The 22,406-nt window shown below is 44.0% G+C and overlaps 1 pseudogene; it reads left to right on the top strand.

The window, feature by feature from the left end:
- Positions 1 to 373: 373 nt before the first annotated feature.
- On the top strand, positions 374 to 1,702 carry LOC116556918 (annotated as a pseudogene).
- Positions 1,703 to 22,406: the final 20,704 nt, after the last annotated feature.

The raw sequence follows: 22,406 nt of genomic DNA, 5'->3' as shown, positions 1-22,406 counted from the left end.
TTCAGGAGTTCAAGACCAGCCTGGCCTTGAAACCCCGTCTCTACTAAAAATACAAAAAATTAGCTGGGCGTGGTGGCAGGCACCTGTAATCCCAGCTACTTGGGAGGCTGAAGCAGAAGAATTGCTTGAACCTGGGAGGTGGAGGTTGCAATGAGCCAAGATTGTGCCATTGCACTCCAGCCTGGGCAACAAAAGTGAAACTCCAGCTCAAAATATACATATATATATATATATATATATATATATATATATATATTTAAATAAAGTAAAATTTAAATAAAGTAAAATCACCTGATATATATCAGGTGATTTTATTTAAATTTTATTTTCTAGCTTTTCTTTAAATAAACTACTTTACCATCAGTCACTGGCAAAGCCTGAGTCCCGTCCTCTCGCTCTCCTCCCAGGGCAGCATGAGCTTCACCACTCGCTCCACCTTCTCCACCAACTACCCATCACTAGGCTCCACCTTGGTGCCTAGCTACGGCACCCGGCTGGTCAGCAGCACAGCCAGCGTCTATGCAGGTGCCGGGGACTCTGGTTCCCGCATCTCCATGTCTGTTCTACTAGCTTCTGGGGCAGTGTGGGGGCCAGGGGCCTGGCCTCGGGGATGGCCAGGGGTCTGGCAGGAATGGGAGGCATCCAGAATGAGAAGGAGACCATGCAAAGCCTGAACAACCACTTGGCCTCCTACCTGGACAGAGTGAGGAGCCTGGAAATCGAGAACCAGAAGCTGGAGAGCAAAATCCGGGAGCACCTGGAGAAGGAACCCCAGGTCAGAGGCTGGAGCTGTTACTTCAAGACCATCGAGGACCTGAGGACTCAAATCTTCTCAAATACTGTGGACAATGCCCACATCGTTGTGCAGATCGACAATGCCCGTCTTGCTGCTGATGACTTTAGAGTCAAGTATGAGACAGGGCTGGCCATGCACCAGTCTCTGGAGAGCGACATCCATGGGCTCCACAAGGTCATTAATAACATCAGTGTCACTTGGCTGCAGCTGGAGACAGAGATCGAGGCTCTTAAGGAGGAACTGCTCTTCATGAAGAAGAACCACAAAGAGGAAGTAAAAGGCCTACAAGCCCAGATTGCCAGCTCTGGGTTGACCATGGAGGTAGATGCCCCCAAATCTCAGGACTTCAACAAGATTATGGCCAACATCTGGGTCCCATATGATGAGCTGGCTCGGAAGAACCGAGAGGAGCTGGACTAGTACTGATCTCAGCAGATTGAGGAGAGCACCACAGTGGTCACCATGCAGTCCCCCGAGGTTGAAGCTGCTGAGATGATGCTCACAGAGCTGAGATGTACAGTCCAGTCCTTGGAGATCGACCTGGACTCCATGAGAAATACGAAGACCAGCCTGGAAAACAGCCTGAGGGTGGTGGAGGCCCGCTATGCCCTGCAGATGGAGCAACTCAACAGGATCCAGCTGCACCTGGAGTCAGAGCTGGCATAGACCTGGGCAGAGGGGTAGCACCAGGCCTAGGAGTACGAGGCCCTGCTGAACATCAAGGTCAAGCTGGAGGCTGAGATTGCCACCTACCGCTGCCTGCTGGAAGATGGCGAGGACTTCAATCTTGCTGATGCTCTGGACAGCAGCAATTCCATGCAAACCATTCAAAAGACCACCACCCACCAGATAGTGGATGGCAAAGTGGTATCTGAGACCAATGACACCAAAGTTCTGAGACATTAAGCCAACAAAAGCAGGGAACCCTTTGGGGAGCAGGAGATCAATAAAAAGTTCAGAGGTCAAATAAATTTGCAACCTGGCAATACTGGCCCAGATTCCCTGTAACAAGAGTTGGCCAGGGCTGAGGAGCATCTGCCCCCATCAGACAAAAGAGAGCTGTTCTCTGCAGGTTGCCTCAGCCCCACCAACACCTACCATCCCTCAACACTCAGGCCAGGGAGCAATTGCCCATTTCCCTCATTTATACTTTCACACACATTTAAAAATTCACATACCTAAGGTCTTACATTTAATTCACTCAGTGGATATTTAGTGGGGCACAGACTCCTCTGTGCTACACTCTATTGAAGACCCCAGGGATATAGCAGTGATCATAGTAAACCAAAATCCTGGCCCCATGGAGTTTTCAGTCTAGTGAGAGACACAGACAATAAGCAAAAACAGGAAAACATATACAGACCTACCTCACAGATATTGCAGGTTCAGTTCTAGACTACTGCAATAAAGCAAATCTCATAATAAAGCAAGTCCCATGAATTTTTTGATTTCCCAGTGCATATAAAAGCTATGTTTACATTATCCTGTAGCCTACTAAGTATGCAATAGCATTATATAGAAAAATACAATGTGCATACCTTAATTTAAAATTATTTATTTATTTATTTATTTTATTTATTTTTGATAGGATCTTACTCTGTTGCCCAGGCTACAGTACAGTGGCACAATCTTGGCTCATCGTAACCTCCATCTACCAGGTTCAAGCCATTCTTTTGCCTCAGCCTCCTGAGTAGCTGGGAATACAGGCACCCACCACTACACTCAGCTAATTTTTATATATTTAGTAGAGATGGGAGTTTTGCCATGTTGGCCAGGCTCGTCTCAAACTCCTGGCTTCAAGTGATCTGCCTGACTCAGCCTCTCAAAGTGCTGGGATTAGCACAATGCCCTACTGAAAAATACTTTATTGCTAAAAAATGTTAACAATCACCTGAGCCTCCAGTGAGTTGTAATTTTTTCGCTGGTGAAGGACCTTTACAGATCAGGGTGGTGGTTGCTGAAGGCAGGGGTAGCTGTGGCAATTTCTGAAAATAATACAACAAAGTTTGTCACATCAATTGACTCTTCCTTCACAAAAGATTTCCCTGTAGCATGCAATGCTGTTTGATAGCATTTTACTCATAGCAGAACTTCTTTCAAAATTGGAATCAGTCCTCTGAAATCCTGCTACTGCTTTATCAACTAAGTATATCAATTAGAATATTTAACATTCTAAATCCTTTGTATTCATTTTAACAATATTCACAAAATTTTCACCAGGAGTGGATTCTCAAGAAATCATTTTCTTTGCTTTTGCAACTCCTCATCTGTTAGAGTTTTATCATGAGAATGAAACAATTTAGTCACCTCTTTAGATTCCACTTCTAATGCTAAATCTCTTGCTGTTTCCACCACATCTTCAGTTACTTCCTGCACTAAAGTCTTGAACCCCTCAAAGTCTCCCATGAAGATTGGAATGAACTTCTCCCAAACTCTTGCTGTTTACATTTTGACCTCCTCCCATGAATCATGAATATTCTTAACGGCATCTAAAATGATGAATCCTTTCCAGAAAGTTTTTAATATCCTTCACCCAGATTCATCAGAAGAATCACTATGTATGGCAGCTATAGCCTGTGAATTGTATTTCTTAAATAATAAGACTTGAAAGTCAAAGTTACTCCTTAATCCATGGGCTGCAGAATGGATATTGTGTTAATAGGCATGAAAATGACATTAATCTCCTTGTACATCTTCGTCAAAGCTCTTGGATGACCAGATGCATTGTCATTGAGAAGTAATATTTTGAAAGGACTCTTTTTCTGAACCGTTTGTCTCAACAGTGGGCTTAAAATATTTACTAAACCATGCTGTAAACAGATGTGCTGTCATCCAGGTTTTTTTGTTCCCTTTATAGAGCATAGGCAGAGTAGATTTAGCATAATTCTTTTTTTTTTAAATCCCACATCCCTTTATGATTAAAACCCTCAGCAAAATTGGCATAGAAGGGACATACCTCAAGATAATAAAAGCTGTCTATGACAAACCCACAGCCAACATTATACTGAACAGAAAAAAGTTAAAAGCATTCCCCTTGAGAACTGGAACAAGGCAAAGATGCCCACTTTTACCACTTCTATTCAACATAATACTGGAATTCCTAGCCAGAGCAATCAGACAAGAGAAGTAACCCAAGGGCATCCACATCAGTAAAGACAAAGTCAAACTGTCTCTGTTTGCTGATAATATTGATCACATACCTAGAAAACCCTAAAGACTCATCCAGAAAGATCCCAGAACTGGTAAATGAATTTAGCGAAGTTTCAGGATACAAGATTAATGTACACAAATCAGTAGCCCTGCTATATTCCAACAGCGACCAAGCTAAGAATCAGATCAAGAACTTAACTCCTTACAATAGCTGCAAAAAAAGCAGAATACTTAGGAATATACCTAACAAAGGAGGTGAAAGACCTCTACAGAGAAAACTACAAAACAGTGCTGAAAGAAATCACAGATGACACGAACAAATGGAAACATCCCATGCTCATGAATGGGTGGAATCAATATTGTGAAGATGACTATACTGCCAAAAGCAATCTACAAATTCAATGCAATCCCCATCAAAATACCACCATGATTCTTCACAGAACTAGAAAAAAAAAATCTTAAAATTTATATGGAACCAAAAAAGAACCTGCATAGCCAAAGCAAGACTAAGGAAAAAGAACAAGTCTGGAGACTTGTTCATTACTCAACTTCAAACTATACTATAAGGTCATAGTCACCAAAACAGTATGGTACTGGTATAAAAATAGGCCCATAGACCAATGGAACAGAATAGAGAACGCAGAAATAAAGCCAAATACTTACAGTCAACTGATCTTCAACAAAGCAAACAAAAGCTTAAAAGTGGGGAAAGGACACCCTATTCAACACATGGTGCTGGAATAATTGGCAAGCCACAAGCAGAAGAATGAAACTGAATTCTCATCTCTCACCTTATACAAAAATCAACTCAAGATGGGTCAAAGATTTAGCATAATTCTTAAAAGCCCTAGGATTTTTGAAATGTTAAACGAGCACTAGATTCAACTTAAAGTCACCAGCTGCATTAACCCGTAACAAGAGAGTGGGCCTGTCCTTTGAAGCTTTGAAGCCAGGCATTGACTTCTCCTTTCTAGTTATATAAGTCCTAGACGGCATCTTCTCCCAACACAAAGCTGTTTTGACTACATTGAAAGTCTTTTGTTTAGTGTAGACACCTTCATTTTTTGTCTTAGGTCTTCTAGATAACTTGCTGCAGCTTCTCCATCAGCACTTGCTGCTTCACTTTGTACTTTTATATTACAGAGATGGTTTCTTTCCTTAAACCTCATGAACCAACCTCTGCTATCTTCAAACTTTTCTTATGCAGCTTTCTCACCTCTCTTAGCCTTGATAGAATTGGAGAGAGTTATGGTCTTGCTCTGGATTAGCCTTTGGCTTAAGGGAATGTTGTGGCTGGTTTGATCTTCTAGCCAGACCACTCAAACTTTCTCCATATCAGCAATGGAGCTGTTTTGCTTTCTTATCATTCATATGTTCATTGGAATAGCACTTTTAATTTCCTTCAAGAACTTTTCCTTTGCATTTATAACTTGGATAAGGGATGCAAAAGCTCTAGCTTTCAGCCTGTCTTGGCTTTCTACATGCCTTCTTCCCTAAGACTAATCATTTCTAGCTTTTGATGTACAGTGAGAGTTGTGCGACTCTGCCTTTCATCTGGATACTTAGAAGATATTATAGAATTATTGATTGGTCAATTTTAATATTGTTGTTTCTCAGGAAATAGGAAGGCCCAAGGAGAGAGAGAGAGAGAGAGATGGGAGAATGGCCAATTGATGGAGCAGTCAGAACACACATGACATTTATGGGTTAGGTTCATCATCTTATATGAGCACAGTTCATGGTGCCCCAAAACAATTACAACAGTAACATCAAAGATCACTGATCACAGATCACTACAACAGGTATAATAATAATGATAAAGTTTGAAATGTGAGAACTACCAAAATATGATACAGAGACACAAAGTGAGTACATGCTGTTGGAAAAATGGTGCTGATGGACTTGCTCCACTCAGCGTTGCCATAAACCTTCAGTTTGTAATAGACAAAATATCTGTGAAGTGCAACAAAATGAATGAATCACAATAAAACCAGGTGGGCCTACGGTATAAACAGTAATAAGTACCATGGGGAAAATAAACAGGCAAAAGGGCAAGAGAGCAGTAGAGAATTACAATTTTAAATTGGATGATGTGCAAGTTTTCACTAAGATGAGTGACATCTGAGCACAAGCCTTACGGGTGAGAGAGAGGGAGCCATAGCCATATCTGGGGGAGAGCTTTCCAGGAAGGATGTGCAAAGGACATAGCATGTAGGGCCAGGACTGGGACTTAAACGGAAGCCATAATCCAATTAGAGTCAATGCCACTGCCCATTAACCCTAAGCAGTTCCAGGATATACTTTTCCAAAACTCCTATCATCTGCCTTTTCATGGAAACCCAAAACACTCTAAGTGAAAATCCAGATTTATGCCAAAGACAAAATAGAGAGGGATTATTCACTTTACACAAGGCCTCACAATAGAAGCCTTTTATTCAGAAAACTCCCCAGGAACATGCAAAATGGTTTTAGATTTAGAATTGTGATTCTTATGATTTTTCAGCAATCCATTTACCACGCAAAGCAAGGAACCCCTACAGTGTGGATGCATTTAGTCTGATTTGGCCATGCTCCCTCACTGAGTCCTCAGGTCTCCTCCATACCTTCTTTGCAAGCTGCCCAGCTAAGGTTAGAAGCCCTGACCCTCGGGGGAGGCCAGCACCAAGTGACTAGGGTGAACTCCACAGTGCTGGGCTGCTACTGCAAGAGGCGCTGGGCGCTGACGCCCCTGGCTATGGTTTTATCTACTGTGATAGCCACCCTGCCTGCCTCTCAACTTGTTCCAGCCCTCGGGGCTTCACTCAAAGCAGTAGGGTTGTTTCATTGGTTTTATTAACATTTATTGTTTCTCAGATTCAAGAAAAATATCCAATTTGGAGGACTTAGAAAATCCACAGAACAAAGAACTGTTTTTAAAACCTCCATAATCCTACCATTCAGACAAAACCACTGGTGGCCACCCTGGCTGGCTGCTAATTATTGAAGTCACGGGAATTTAGATTGGCCGTCCTCTTTTGTGTCTCCAAAAAGCTTCTCTGCCATGATGCCCCTCCCCTCAAGATTGCCAGAAGCAAAGGCCCCGGTGTGGGCAGTTAGAGAGGTAGAAAGGCTGGAAGTCCATTTATATTGGCTGGTTTAATTCGAGTCGCAAATGTCCATGTCTATAACCAGCTGGGGAGATGCCAAACCTGCAGATGGGGTGAGGTGGGTGGCTAGATCAGCAGGCTCATCTGCAGAAAACTGGCTTTAGGCAGACCCTGGGCTCCCCTGGGAAGACTGCAGAAGGGGCAGTTGCTGCATGGTGCAAGATAGGAAGAGGACCCATCTCCCTCTGTCCCAGGACCTGGGCATGCCCCTCAGGAACCCAGCCCTATGGCAAGAAGCAACCTTTGCACCTGGGACTCTAATTCCTGCTAGTGCTGCTGGTACTCCTAAAGAGTAATGTGGCAGTGACAGTGGGGATGGTGATGTGGGAGGTGGCTGTGATAAGTACAGAGGCAGAATGTATAGTCAGCCATTGCTGCAATATGCCATTAGAAAATAGAGTGGCATGGCCTAAAATGACAACCAGTGAGTCTTACTTAGGTACCAGCTGGTTAGCCATCAGTTGGCTGATCTAGGTTAGGCTAAGCTGGGCTGAATTTCAAGCTGCAGGCTGAATCCATGCCATCTCCATGTCTCTTGAATCCATGTTGGAGCTGTGGACTAGCTGGGTTGTGTCCTTCTCGTGGCAATAGTGGAAGCACAAGAGCGTGGGCTCAATTCTGAAGCACATGTTAAGTTTTGCTCACATCATGTTTAATGACATCCAATTGGTTCAAAGCAATTTATATGGCCAAGTCCAATCTCAATGGGATGAGGCAATATTCTGCATCTAGGGAGGAGGAACTGCAAACCCACATGGCAATGGGAAACAGGGAGGGGTGAAGAACTGAGGACAAGGCACTCTGCCACACTGATATGGTTTGGATTTGTCCCCACACAAATCTCATGTCAAATTGTAGCCCCAGTGTTTGAGGTGGCATCCCCAATGGTGGGAAGTTGCCAGATCATGAGGGGGGTCCTTCATGAATGGGTTAGCAACATCCCTTTGGTGCTGTTCTCATGATAGTGAGTGAATTATCCTGAGATTTGGTTATTTAAAAGTGTGTGGCACCTTTCCTGCCTCTGCCTCTCTCTTGCTCCTGCTCCCACCATGTGAGATGCCTTGCTCCCCCTTTGCCTCTTCCACGATTGTAAGATTCCTGAGGCCTCCCCGGAAGCCAAGCAGATGCCACTATGCTCTTGTATAGCCTGCAGAAACGTGAGCCAATCAAACCTCTTTTTCTTGTAAATTACCCAGTCTTGGGCATTTCTCTATAGCAGTGCAAGGACATACTAACCCGCACACAGATGCTATGTCAACAGGTATGGGTAACACTCATATTCACATTGATAAATAAGATTCCAGGGATTGGGATGTGGATAGATTTTGGGGGTGGGGGGGTCTTACTTATCAATGTGAATATAAGTGTTACCTTATTTGGAAAAAGACTCTTTGCAGATGTAATGAAGGATCTTCAGATACAGAGATTATCCTAGATTAGCCAGGTAGACCCTAAATCTAATGATACATGTCCTTATGAGAAAGAGGCAGTGGGAGATTACACCTACCGAAGGGGGAGAGACAATGTCAAGACAGCCATGCAGCTGCAAGCCAAGGAATGCCTGGAGCCACCAGAAGCTAGAAGAGTCAGGAAACAAATTCTCCCCTAGAGCCTCTGGAGGGAACACAGCTCTGCTCATACTTCAACCTTGGACTTGTGGCCTCCAGAACTGAGAGGAAATACATTTCTGTTGTTTTAAGCCACCAAGTTTATGGAAATTTCTTATGCCAGTCACAGGAAACTCACAATTGATAATAGTAATGGTGTGTTAGTCCACCTGAAGATGCAAGAAATAGGCCCTCGCTGGTCAACTCTGAAGACTCATTGAAATTATTGAGAGATATTCCTCATCTTTGCATACACTGAGTATAAGAACCTAGCAAGACCTTCAGCTTGGACATGTAGGTGCAGCACAGAGACTTGATCTACGAACAATTCCTTGCTGAGCTATTGGTCTGGAAAAGTCCAATTGCTTTTGTCCCTGAAAAGGGAAAAAATCCTGCCCATAGTATAATATTAAATCTCTATTGAATAAATCTTACATAGCAGGTAGTGGTCAAAGCACCCAGGAGTACAGAGAGCTGGAATTCTCCAAGTAGCAGGAAGAGTGTGTTTTCTGCCTGCTCAAACATGCTAGTTCAGTGCTGTAGGACAATATTTGATGGGAGTGAGCTAATGTAGACTACTGTTATGTTGCAAAGAAAACTTAAGACTCGTGTGTGTTATGGCTTGAATGTGTCCCCTCCAAAATTCAGGTGTCCCCAGGGCAACAGTATTTGGAGACACAGCCTTTGGAAAGTAACTGAGTCATGAGAGCTCTCCACTTGTGAACGGAATTAGGTGCCCTTATAAAAGAGCTTGACAGAGTTTGGCTCTTTTTGCCCTTCTTCCCCTGCCATTTGAAAACACAGCACACCCCTCTGGAGGACGCAGCATTCAAGGTGCCAGTGTAGAGCAGAGGCCAGACCCTCACTAGACAATGAACCTGCCAGTGCCTTGGTCTTGGACTTCCCAGCCTCCAGAACTGTGAGAAATTTCTGTTCTTTATAAATTACCCAGTCTTGGGTATTCTGTTATAGCAGCAAAAAACGAATTAAGTGTGTGACCCAAGCAGCTTAGATGAGTTCTACAAAGGCCCAAGGGCCTCCAGAATCCTGAAACACTGGGACACCTGTCATCACTCACCCTGGTCAGCAAGCAGATGTCCACTGTCAAGATATCCATGGTCTCTTGAGTCAGGTGGCTGGGGTAATCTCTTCCCAAGTGGGAGATGGCCTTTGCTATTACTGGGAACACAGGTGCCTGGTATTCCTTTCTAGTTTTCTACCAGCCTTTCTCCTCTGAGTCTCCCCAGGGAGAAAAATCACAGGTCGACAGTGCTTTCAGCCAGGCACTCTGTTGCCTTTCAGTGCTTCAGAAGCTGTTCGCTCTGAGATTCCACCCTCTTCCCTCATCCCACACTCCTCTCTTCCCTCCTCCTCTTGGACCCCAGCCACAATCTCCCCCAAGACATTATGCCAAGAGACTTATACAAAAGCTGAGGGCAGAGCTGTCCTCTGGCAGCCTCATCCATAGGAGAGGGCACAATTGTGCGGGCTAGCCCCCTTGGAGTGGAAGAATATTTATATAATGAAGAAATTAAATTTTCCTGACACAGATGCAAAGTGCTCACACAGTGCTAGCTACACACTCCATGAGTCCTATTAATACCTGTCAACACCCATCAGGTCACACCACCTATGAATGATGTGTATGCACCGGCAACCACACATCTGTTTGGTTCAGTCATACATCCTTGAAGCCTAGCAGAGTTCCTGGCACATGTTGGGCATTGAATAACACTGTTCAAAAATAATTAGTTATTTCACAAATGAACATTGAAGAGTTTTCTAGCAACTTGTACAAAATTAAAGATATGATTAGATAAAATACCTACAATGTGGATAAAAACCAAACAGTTGTTAAAGAAAATACAACTATTTCTTTTGCTGACACCAAAGTGAAATTTCCCCCATTTATCTTCATAGACACATTTTTATTCTTTCTACTTTTCTGCATTTTCCAAAATGTCTAAAATGAGCAACTATAATTGTATTTGGGGAAAAATAAGCAAACCTCCCACAAACATAATTCTTCCACATGCACCTTTCCCACTACCTATTTTTCCGGTTAATTTTGGGGACAGAGAGATGCCTAAGTTCTCCCGCATTGTATGCTCCTGCTTGGCCCCACTTGCTGGAACTTCATTTCGAGAAAGTAGAGGAAAGTAAACCTAAGAGGCTTCTAAGGGTGGTTAATTATTCTTTCTAATCCCTCCCAGAGCTCATAGGTGGTGTGTCAGAGAAGCCTAAGTGCTTTGGTTCCTTTATTTGTTCATCCTAAGCTTCTGGGTAAGGGTAATTTTCCTGCCATGTATTCATATATCTATTGTAAAACAGATGGAGTAAATGCTTGCAGTGGGGAGCAGTGAATGCCGTGAGTCTACAGAGGAAGCAGTGAATCTGCACAGAAGGAGGACGTTTGGGGCAGCATCTCATAGGCCTGCCCAGAGGATTGTGTCCACTGGGCAATCCTACCCAGAGTTTGGAAACGTGTCCTTGAAGCTGTGTCTTTACAGGGAATTCTCTCAGGGATGGGGGTTCTGGGGGTTGTCACCATTTCAATGATATGAGGGAGTTGGCAGTGAAAACCAGGCCTAAGGCAACTTTGCCAGCACCTTCCACACCATGGAGGTCTCCAGAGGGCATCTGGATGGCTACATTAGCGTGCAAGCTGTTCCTTTTCAGGAAGAAGAATGCAGAGTTGCCAAGCAGCAAAGAGGGACCTGCCCACCTCAGCACCAACACACCAATGCCCAGTATGCCCCCACAAGGGCAATGGAGAATGAAGCATTCTTCATTCTCCATTGCCCTTGTGAAAAAACAGGAAGTAACTCACTAATCAGTTGGAAGAAACATTTAGGTCACTACAAGAAAACCTTCCTGGCACAGTTGAGACACTGGAAGAGGCTCAGAGGATAGGTGGTGTGAGAATCCAAGGAGGTGGTAGAGATGAGGCTTGTAGCTTATTCTGACTGAGGGAACTGAGCCACAGATGAGCCACCTGAGTTACAGGTGGGTTATACAAGGTGAGGGGCTGCACGGGAAAGTGGTCTTGACTGTGAAGACATTGGAGACCCTGAGTTCAGAGGAGAAGGCAAATCCAAAGAAGGTATCAAAAACTGCAAGTGCGCTGATTGTCAAAACACCAGAAAACAAATCAGGACATTTTCAGCTTTGAAGGGATGGGAGTCAGGCATGGGCATCTAAGTCTGAGGACAGAATAAGAAGTGCTTGGAGGCCGAGCGTGGTTGCTCACGCCTGTAATCCCAGCACTTTGGGAGGCCAAGGTGGGCAGATCACCTGAGGTCAGGAGTTTAAGACCAGCCTGACTAACATCAGGAAACTCTGTCTCTACTAAAAATACAAAAATTAGCCAGTATGGTGGCACATGCCTATAGTCCCAGCTGCTTGGGAGACTGAAACAGGAGAATTGCTTGAACCCGGGACAGGGAGGTTGCAGTGAGCTGAGATCACGCCACTGTACTCCAGCCTGGGCAACAAAGCAAGACTTCATCTCAAAAAAAAATTTTTTTTTGCTTGGAGCAAGAACCAGCAGCACAGAAGCAAACGAGGACAGAGTTCGAATGTAAGCACATCAAGAAATAAATGAACGAGGGTTGGTGTCATGGGCATGGTGCTGGAATGTGCCCTGACAGGTAGCTTTTGTGCTCCTACCAAAGGCTAATGGGGAATAAGTGGGGAAGTTTCACTCTGGTGTCAGCAAAGGAAATACTTGTAGTTTTCTTAAGCAACTGCTTGGTTTTTCTCAACAAATATTGTAGATCCTGCATCTAATCATGTCTCTAACTTTGCACGAAGACAGGGATGTATCCCAGTCTAAGGGCCAAGGGAAGAACCAGCATGGAAATAGCTCAGTGTCGCAGGAAAAACCTGGATCATTATTTCAAAAACTCCATTTCTCAGAATGCTTGTCCTTGAATAAATAATTTCTCAATAAAATAATGTGAGGAGAGACTGTATACTATGGCCCCATCTTGGAGCTCTATAATGCACTCTAGTTTACGAAGGGGTCTGAGAGGAACCACACCAGAGAAACCTGTTGAACCAAACACTTCCCAAATGGATGGGACCAGCAGATTTCCCTGCCCCACTTTTTAAAAAATTTCCCCCATAAAACACCAATTAATACCTTATAGGACATGAGCCCTCCTCTGAACACACATTAGGGAAAGCTGACCCTTTCAACTATTTACTGATCAAAGGTAATGCCTAAAAGCATTATATATTTTCTCTCTCTCCCTTTCCTTCACTTTCTCCCTTTTTCTTTTATTCAATCTCCCTTCCTCCTTTCTTCCTCCATCTTTCCTGTCTTTTCTTCATCTGGAAATTTTCTTTCATTTCTCCCTTCTTCTCCCTCACCTTCTCTAGCAATGTGCTAAGACTGCAGTGGACTGGGACTTCCAGGGATCCCCTGGAAACTGCTTGCGTCTGAGAGCCGAGGTTCCACCATAGCTGCAGCTGAACTGGTTTCCCCTCATCCCAGGAGCCATGCAGAGATTCCTATCTCAGCAATTTGTAAATAGTACTAAGGCCTCCGAGCTGTTCCCAACAATGGCCCAATTAACCGCCAGCTGCTTTTCACCAGCCGGAAGGTTAATTGGCTCACATGACAGCGATAGAGAGTAACCTGAACCCCATTAAACTGGTCTGCTCTCAGTAACAACCCATGGTGCTTTCTACCCGTTTTCACATGTTCACAAAGCTTCCAAGAGACAAGTAAAAGATCCAGGCTTAAAGAAGAGAAATGGCTTCTCATTAGCTGCATCATCTAGAATCCTGTGTTTTCTCCCTGTTCTCTGCCTCCCTCCCAGAGGCAAACACAGTCAGTCATCACACCATTTCTGTGTTTTTAGATCCATACAGAAATTAATCAAATGCTCTGCACTTTTGTCATTTAATGGATTCACATTGCTCTAATTTTTTGGTTTCTGGTCATCTGTGGAAATACTTGCTTTTTTAGTTTGTTCTTTTAAAAACACACACACACACACACACACACACACACACACACACAATTTATAGTCTCTAAGACTTCTCAAATAATTACCAGACCGCCAACCCTAACACACTGTTTCATCATATTCAAACTGACTGCCCGGGTGGAAATCTATATTCTCTCTTATTAAGAACCGATTTCCCTTGAGTAATATCTGCCCTGCTATTTTACTCTAGGTAATATTGATCTTCCCACTCTCCTCCAAAGCGCCTTGCAGAGTGCCAATAATTTTGTAAAAGAAACCTTTTATTAATGAACTCCCCACAGCTTAATTTTGTTTAGATAAGTTAAAAAAAAAAAAAAGGAGAAAGAGAGCAACAGTTGACAAACTTATTTGCATCAAAAGTCTGGCCACCTGTGGAGTGGTTCATAGGAGTCGGAGGTGTGGAGTGAGTGGGTGGCACTGTTATAAACAAAGCTCCAATCAGCTGCCCCAGGAACTCTGAGTCACACAGAGCAAGCAGGATGTCCCACTAAGATATAGATTGTTTGATTACACCCAGAGCCAATGGCACCAAGCCCAGCAGGGACTGACGCATCAGGACCAATCTCTCCACTCACAGTCCCAGCGATGCAGAGGGGCCCCCACCAAGTAAACCCAGGAAGCGTTGAGAGTGGCTGTGGGCTGACACGTCCTGTATGTTTGACGTAAACAGGAGTGTATTTTCTCCCAAGATCAGTCTCTGTACAAAGAGATTAAATCAGTCCTGTACAGAGGAACTGTTTTCCTCATGCTGACCCATGTTTGTGAATGCTGTTGAAAGTTCTTCAAAATGAAGCTAATCAGAGTGAAAGTGATGACAGGACAGATCGTACCCGAAATCCCAGTGACCTGACCACAGGAGGAGCCCCGCCACTGAAACCCTGCAAGGAGGTCAGCAGCGAGACCAGGGCAGGTGCATGGCAGAGGCCTCCACATCTGCTGCAACCTGGGCCCTCCCAGCCCCAGCACAAGGGCCTTTGTGGCCACAGCTGCAGTTTATTTCACATTCTATAATGATAGCAACTAGGCAGAAGTGACTGTGGACTGAGCAGAACCATCTTCAAACTTGCTTTTATCCTGGCATAACAGATTTAAGATAACTAGCTATATGATTAAGTAGAGAACATAAGATAGTTAAAACTACTGTATGTTTTCCCCCAATATCTACCCCTTTAATGTGTTAGTATGCCAAAAATCCTCTCAACTGGGAACAATTTAACATTAAGATTTTTAAAGCCAATAACACTGTGGTTTACATTAATTTACCTGAATGTTTGGTTGGATGGATGGATGGATGTACGGATGGATGGATGATAATCAAAAGGATCAGCATCTAATTTCAAGACAGTTTATTCAAGTGCAGTTTGAGGATGGCCTACCCGGAAACACCAATTCCAACGGAATGGAGTCAGAGTTTTAAAGTACAGAAGTTAAGGTTTCATTTATATAGGCAGAGGCAGAAGAGTTTTTGGCAGGATTACAGCGTTTTTCATACAAAGTTGGCACATAGTTACAGCAACTTGATTGGTGATAGGCAATGTTTCTTTTTGTAAAGGTTACCTTTATCACCTTTTACAGAGGGTGTAAGAGTCATGGGCTGTCTGGGGATGTTAGTTTATAACAATGGTCATTAATTTAGAAGGCAGGAGGTTTTTGTCCTTGAGGTGATTTAATTGTCTCTAACCATTATACAGAACAAGAAAAATAAGAAAGGCAGTTAATCTATAATCTCAGAAACAAAAGTTGTAACTGCATGTGACTCAAATTACAGTCACATCTCTCAAAGTGTTTTTGGGGCTCCAACAGCTTTTAAATTTTATTTTTCACAAATGGATGGTTAGATGGGTAGATGACAGGATAGATGGGTAGAAAGAGGGATGAAGAACGAGATAAGACAAGATAGGCTTAGACTCCAGAAAATGTAGAACAAGAAAGCAGAGCATGAGATCCTGCCAAGCAGGACACATTTTGGAGGAATGTGAAGAATGGCTACGAGATGAAAATCCGGGGAGCGGGGACAAATATGAATATCTTCTTCCCAGTTTTGACAGAATATCTTTTATAGTCAAGACTTTTGCTGCTTGTGGAGTCTTACTCCATCAATTGGTATCATTTCATTCAGCTACTACACTAATTCCTTCCCTATTCCAGCTCACGGAATGTAAAGGAAAAGAACCCAGAGGGAATATTTTCTTGTTAAAGGTGTTTAGTAATTGCCTGTTAATAGAACTTTAGAGACCCCAGTTTCTTCAGGGATTGCTGTAAGGCATGGTGGAAGCATACACCCTCAGCCTCTGGAAGACCTGCATTCTCTGAACCTATCAAGAGCCTTCAGCCCCTCTGGCATACATAAATCCTCTATTCCTGCTGCTCTTCTGAGTGATTTACTCCACTCATTAATACATCCCTAAATATGAAGTGAAAAGGAAGAGGACATACATTTTAAAATGTTACCATTTTGCAGTGTTGACAGTGGAAAGATATAGTGAAAAAGGTAAAAAAGTTGGTTAGAATGGCATTGAGGGTCAAGTGAGGACTTCCTTTAGTGACCCCTGACCCTATGAGCAGATACAGAAGTTGGTGAGAAACACCATCCTGCAGATTCCACCTGGAGTCACCTCCTCCAGGGAAATTCCCATGTGCTCCAGATTTTGCTGATCCTTTCCAAAACATGTAGGGTATGCACCATGAAATTCACCATTTAATTAATCCCTGTCTATAGCTGTTTCTTGTGTGGTCATCTTCGCCTGCATATTCTATATCAACATTCCCATGGTATCTGGAGGTTTTACACAATAAAAGATCCCTAATAAACACTTGCTAAACTGGCATGCCCATGCAATTTTAGTGGCACTGAACTTTGACACAAGTCATTTTGGAAAACAATAAGCCTACTGGCAGAGAATAGCATGGTCCACCAATAGTCATTCTCCCCATCTCTAAAACAAAGCCCTGAATTTTAACTAGGCACATAGCTAAGCTAGAGACAACACTTGGTAGCCTTCCTGCCGCTTAATATATGGCCACGTGACTAAATCTTGTCATGAAACATGAGTAGAAAAACATGTGCAACTTCCAGGTCATATCCTGCTAAGGAAGTGGTGAATGTCCTCTTGCCATTTTGTTACCAGTTGAAGGTGTCCAGGTTCTTGGCATCTTGAACAAAGAATTAGACAAAACGCACAAAACAAGGAAAGAACGAAGCAACAAAAGCAGAGATTTATTCAAAACGAAAATACACTCCACAGGGTGGGAACAGGCCCGAGCATAGGGGCTGAATTCTCTGGAATTCTCTGGAATTACAGAATTCTCTGAGGTTTAAATGCCCTCTAGAGGTTTTCATTGATTACTTGATGTCTGTCCTATGTAAATGAAGAGGATGTAGTAAAGTTACGAAGTTCCTTTACTCATTGTATGCCCTATGCAAATGGAGAGGATATTTCCTGTCATAGCTGAAGTGTTTCCATTTGATTTAGTTCTAGGAGGTCAGCGTGAATCAGCCTTATGTTCCCTCCTCGACCCTATTCTCCTGCCACAATTTTCCTTCCTTGATACCTGGGTCTTGATGAGACCTAGAGCAGCCATCCTAGACCAGAGTCGAAAGCTGACTGTGGACAAAGGCAGAGTCACCCCTCAGGTCCTGGACCACTTTCCTCTGGTCTGTTGTGTGAAATAAAAGTGAACTTCCTTCTTTGTTGAGTAATTATACAATTTGCCAAGGGTGGGGTAGAGGAGTGGGGGAGCACGACTAACTAAGGACTAACCATAACAACAATAACGAGCAAAAATTAACCTTTTGTTCCCTTTGACTGTGATTTTTAATATGAAAACTGATAGCATCCTAAATGCAGAACACTAGGGAAATTCATGCTGTGTGTTTGCAACTCATGCCCTTAGGCCTTACACTTCCTGACTTATTGCATTTCTTTGCCTGAGGTCTTCCTCCATCCAAGTAATTGGCAAGCTAGAAAGGGGTGGAAGCCAAAGCCTCCCCCAGGTCATCCCTCAAACAATGACACACAGAAGTTGGTATATACAGAACACACCTGGGCAAACGTCTCCCCTCCCTGTTTCCTCATAGAGATCACCACACTGAGGTGGTAACAACTTGCCCTTGGCAAGAACTGGATCTAAAACTCAAGTCTCCTGCTTCTTGTCTTCTCTTTTTTCTACCACTTCAGTATGAGGTTGGGGATAAATAAAGCAATGCTAGGAGCTTATGGACTGCCCCAGAAAAAGGCTAAGACCCCAAGGGGAGCTCAAACCTAAGAGTGGCAGGAATGCTAGATTAAACCCAGAGTTATAGTCAGAATGGAGAAATCCAACCACCAATTCTACCATAGACCCATTAAGCTGTTGTTTCCACCAATCACATTTAATTAACAGTTTCAGACCCCAGCTTCACGGTAAGTACTCCAATTCAGGTAAATGGACTCTGGGAAAATTTCCAGAAAAATCTGCTAGTGAAATTCAGCCTGGCTATCCAAGAGTCCATCCTCTGGGAATAAAGACAAAAGGGCACTTGACCTTGCTGGTCCCTCAGCATTAGCAGGTTCACACTGTGAGTCCCCTACAAGGAAAGGGAGCTTTCCCCACTCCCGGCCAGGTCTAACTGTGCGTCAATTTGCCCTTCTCACACCGCTTTCTCATCACTGGGCAGCAAACACACTGTTTACATTCATCCCCAACTTGGTCCTTTCGTTGACGTTCCTCTTCTTTATCTCATCTCCTCTGTTGCAATTTGTGTCTGGGTAAAGAAAGAGGTCAGAGAAACAGGAGCTCCCTTGTCTTGATTGGACCCCAGCTCTGTGAGCACAAATGGTGGGCTGGTGATAAGGTGGAGGCTGTACCCCAAGGGTGGACACAAGCCAAACCCAAACACCAGGCCCCATGGGCAGATGTGTGTCTCATCTCATTGTTAGAGCCCTGCTCTGTTTATACTTAGAGATTTGGAGAACCGAACTCACCCATCGTATTTCTTTTTTTTTGGGGGGGGGATGGAGTTTCGCTCTTGTTACCCAGGCTGGAGTGCAATGGCGCGATCTCGGCTCACCGCAACCTCCGCCTCCTGGGTTCAGGCAATTCTCCTGCCTCAGCCTCCTGAGTAGCTGGGATTACAGGCACGCGCCACCACGCCCAGCTAATTTTTTGTAGTTTTAGTAGAGACGGGGTTTCACCGTGTTGACCAGGATGGTCTCGATCTCTTGACCTCGTGATCCACCCGCCTCGGCCTCCCAAAGTGCTGGGATTACAGGCTTGAGCCACCGCGCCCGGCCACACCCATCGTATTTCTATCTTCTATCTAAAAAGTCCACTTTAGAGCATTCAGAAAACTGTGTAATCAGGGAAGACAGACCCACTTAGGGAATTCAAGCCCAGTGCTTTATTTTAAACAAGAAAATAAATACATCAAAGATCTCTCTTTTCTCCTTCACAGCAGAGTCGGAAGGAGACTTTTCTAACCAGCTAAACGCATATTAAACCTAAAGATGCCAATTTTAGGGAACTGCACTTTGGGTTGTCCTCACTTCCTTTACAAGTTGCTTCCTTTTCAAAGAACACAGAAGGGACTCTGTGAGCCAGTTTCATCTTCAGATGCCTCAACATCCAAGATGCTAAGAGGTGGCAAAAAATAGAAGTCATGGATTAATGGAGCACCACTACACTCCAGCCTGGGTGACAGAGCAAAACTCCATCTCAAAAAAAAAAGGAATAAAGTTCTGATTCATGATACAACATAGGTGAACCTTGAAAATATTACACTAAGTGAAAATAACTTAGACACACAAGGCCACATATTGTATGTGTTTACATGACATATCCAGAATCTTTAAACCTGTAGAGATGGAAAGAGGATTCGGTGGTTCCAGGGGCTATAGGAGGGAGAAATGGGAGGAACTGTTTGATAAATATGGGGTCACTTTTTGGGGTGCCAAAAATGTTTTGGACCTAGATACAGGTTGCCCAGCACTATGAATGTACTAAATGTCACTGCCTTGTACACTTAAGAATGCTTACTTTTGGCCAGGTGCAGTGGCTCATGCCTGTAATCCCAGTACTTTGGGAGGCCAAGGCAGGTGGATCACCTGAGGTCAGGAGTTCGAGACTAGCCTGGCCAACCTGGTGAAACCTCGTCTCTACTAAAAATACAAAAAAATTAGCTGGGCACAGTAGTGCGCGCCTGTAATCCCAGCTTACTTCAGGAGGCTGAGGCAGGAGAATCACTTGAACCAGGGAGGTGGAGGTTTTAGTGAGCCGAGCACCCACCCTTGCCCACCCGGGTAAGAAAAAAAAAAAGCCTTCAAAAAAAAAAAAAAAAAAAAAAAAAGAATGCTTAGTTTTGCGTCATGTAAATTTACCTCAGTTAAACAAAAAAATTCAAATGATGGCTGGGCGCAGTGGCTCATGCCTGTAACTCCAGCACTTTGAGAGGCTGAGGCAAGTGGATCACTTGAGTCCAGGAGTTCAAGACCAGCCTAGGTAACATGGTAAAATTTAACCTTTACCATGAAAACGGGGTTTTTCCTATTCAACTTCCGCTTCAAACCTCACTCTTTGTGTGTCTGTGTCCCAGTTTTCCGTAGCCATGAGACAACGAATCTCAGGTATTTATCTCAATGACTCGGCGTCAGAGCTAGACACTGTCTCAAAAAATAATAATAATAGTGAAAAAGTAAAAGTGACAAATAAGGCATCTACTTCTTTCCCTTCATCATGGATGCTTTCAAAATAATTCATGAAAATTTCCAAATTAACAGAACATGCCACCAATGGAAAAGTGAGTCCTAATCAAACTTCTGCACACGCCTGACCAGAAACCTCAGACAGGTTCAGAGCGGCCTCACTTTGGGGATGCTGAGGATGATTTGTCTGGGCTGTTTCACCTCTTGACCTAGACCTGAAACTGCCCTGAGACCTGAGATTGAGAGTTAAGCCTTGATGTTTCTGAATCACTCTTTCCTGGCAAGGCGTTTCTCTCCAAAGCACTCACAGGGCTGGTTTGTGGGCAGCCCCAACCCGTTACCTCCACATGGTGACTTTCATCCTAGGGGTAAGTTTGATCTGAGAAGAGCAACAGGTGGGGAAGGAGTGAAGGCTGTGGGGAAATCATGGATTGGGCCAGGTAATGCAGACTTTGCTTAAATTGCTTCTGGTCCTTAGAACTATTGTCCTAATAGGGCCCCCAGCAACTTCCTCCTTTCTAGATGCAACTGGATTTAACAGTCTGACCAGCCTATCCCCCAGATCCCACTCTTCCCTGCCCAGACTGGCCTTGGCTCAGGACAGTAGTTCTGTTTCCTCCCCACACGCGCCTGTGTGAGGTGGGAAGTGTGTGCTCAGGCCCCTAGCTGAGGGTCACCCACCTCCTCCACAGGCCACCCTGTGTCTTCACCGCTGATGGAGTCATTATCTCCCCAGCTCACCCCATGGGTTTTACCAGCTCAAGACCATCTGTCTAACACCTGAAATTAAAATTTCCGGCTTCATAATGGAGCTGGGACTTTTAATCAGCTGCTTCTCTGACCTGCCCAGTAGATTTCTTTGCCTCCTGCCGAGGCAAAGACCTGGGTCTTATAAAATGGTGTCACTCTCTCGCTGTGCCCAGCACACAGCAGACCCGGAAAGGTCATTTGCTAAATGACTAAATCAGTGCAACTCAGAAATTGAGCTCATACAAAGGACTGGAAAAGGCACCCATGGTTTTAGAAAAAAAAAACACAGGGAGGCCCTGATCTATTAGGAAGGTTAAACAGAGAGCTGCCGTGCAGTGATAGATGCTGGAACAGAGCTTTGTGTCAAAGGCTTCAGGAACACAGATGACAGAGCCAGTAACTCTGTGGGAGGGCCGGGCCTGCAGAGTGGGCGGAGGGGGAAGAAGCTGGAAACCACAGAGAAATCAACTGGGACTCGAAGGCTGAGGGGGCATTGGCATGGAGCAGAGGGATGGGGCTATCTTCTTTAAGACAAATCAGGCATCATTTGGTCTAGATGTCTTTCCATTGAGTCCTTTGGGCAGCTGGTTTTTCACTTGTTTCCCTTTCTTCATTTTTTAATGCTATTATTTTTTTTCCTTTGGAATACACAAGTGACTTTCTCCTAGGGATATTTTATTTTCTCCATGGCTTAAATATTTAGAGAAAAATTAAAAGGAGAGATAAAATGACATTTTTTTCCACACATACATTTTTTTAAAAAAATTGAGAGTAACATACAACCCATAAGACACACATTAGTGGGGGGTTGTGTGTTTGTGTGTATATGTGGGCTTTTTTAAAAAAATTATTTTCTATCGTGGTTTCAACTTAACAGATGGGTTCTTGGCTGGGTCCTGACCAGATGTCTCCCATGCCCTGCCTCAGGTGATTGTGGCCCCACTTTTCACCCCAGCCGATGTCAAGAACAGTCAAGTGCAGGAATAACCCGAAAACACCTTGACGCAGCTGTACCAGGTATCTCTGTCCCACCACATGGGACACCATGCATTTTTAAACCATGCACAAGCTTGGAAGCATGAGAAATTAGCACACCAAGGAGCAACCGTTGACTAATGGAGAAAGGCAGGCAGTGGAGACTTGGGTAAATACCCCTCTCTTGTGACTCCCAAGCAGACCATCCCAAGGGAGGCACAGGCTGCACAGCTTTTCAGAGGGACCCCAATGGGATCAAGCTCCAGTCTCCAAAAGGGATGATGGGCTCATGAACTTAATGACTG

This window comes from Sapajus apella, unplaced genomic scaffold (genome assembly GCF_009761245.1).
Source record: "Sapajus apella isolate SASKATOON/1434 unplaced genomic scaffold, GSC_monkey_1.0 scaffold18, whole genome shotgun sequence".
Lineage (NCBI taxonomy): Eukaryota > Metazoa > Chordata > Mammalia > Primates > Cebidae > Sapajus > Sapajus apella.
Note: the sequence above shows the minus strand (reverse complement) of the source record. Positions and strands in the feature narration are given on the sequence as shown.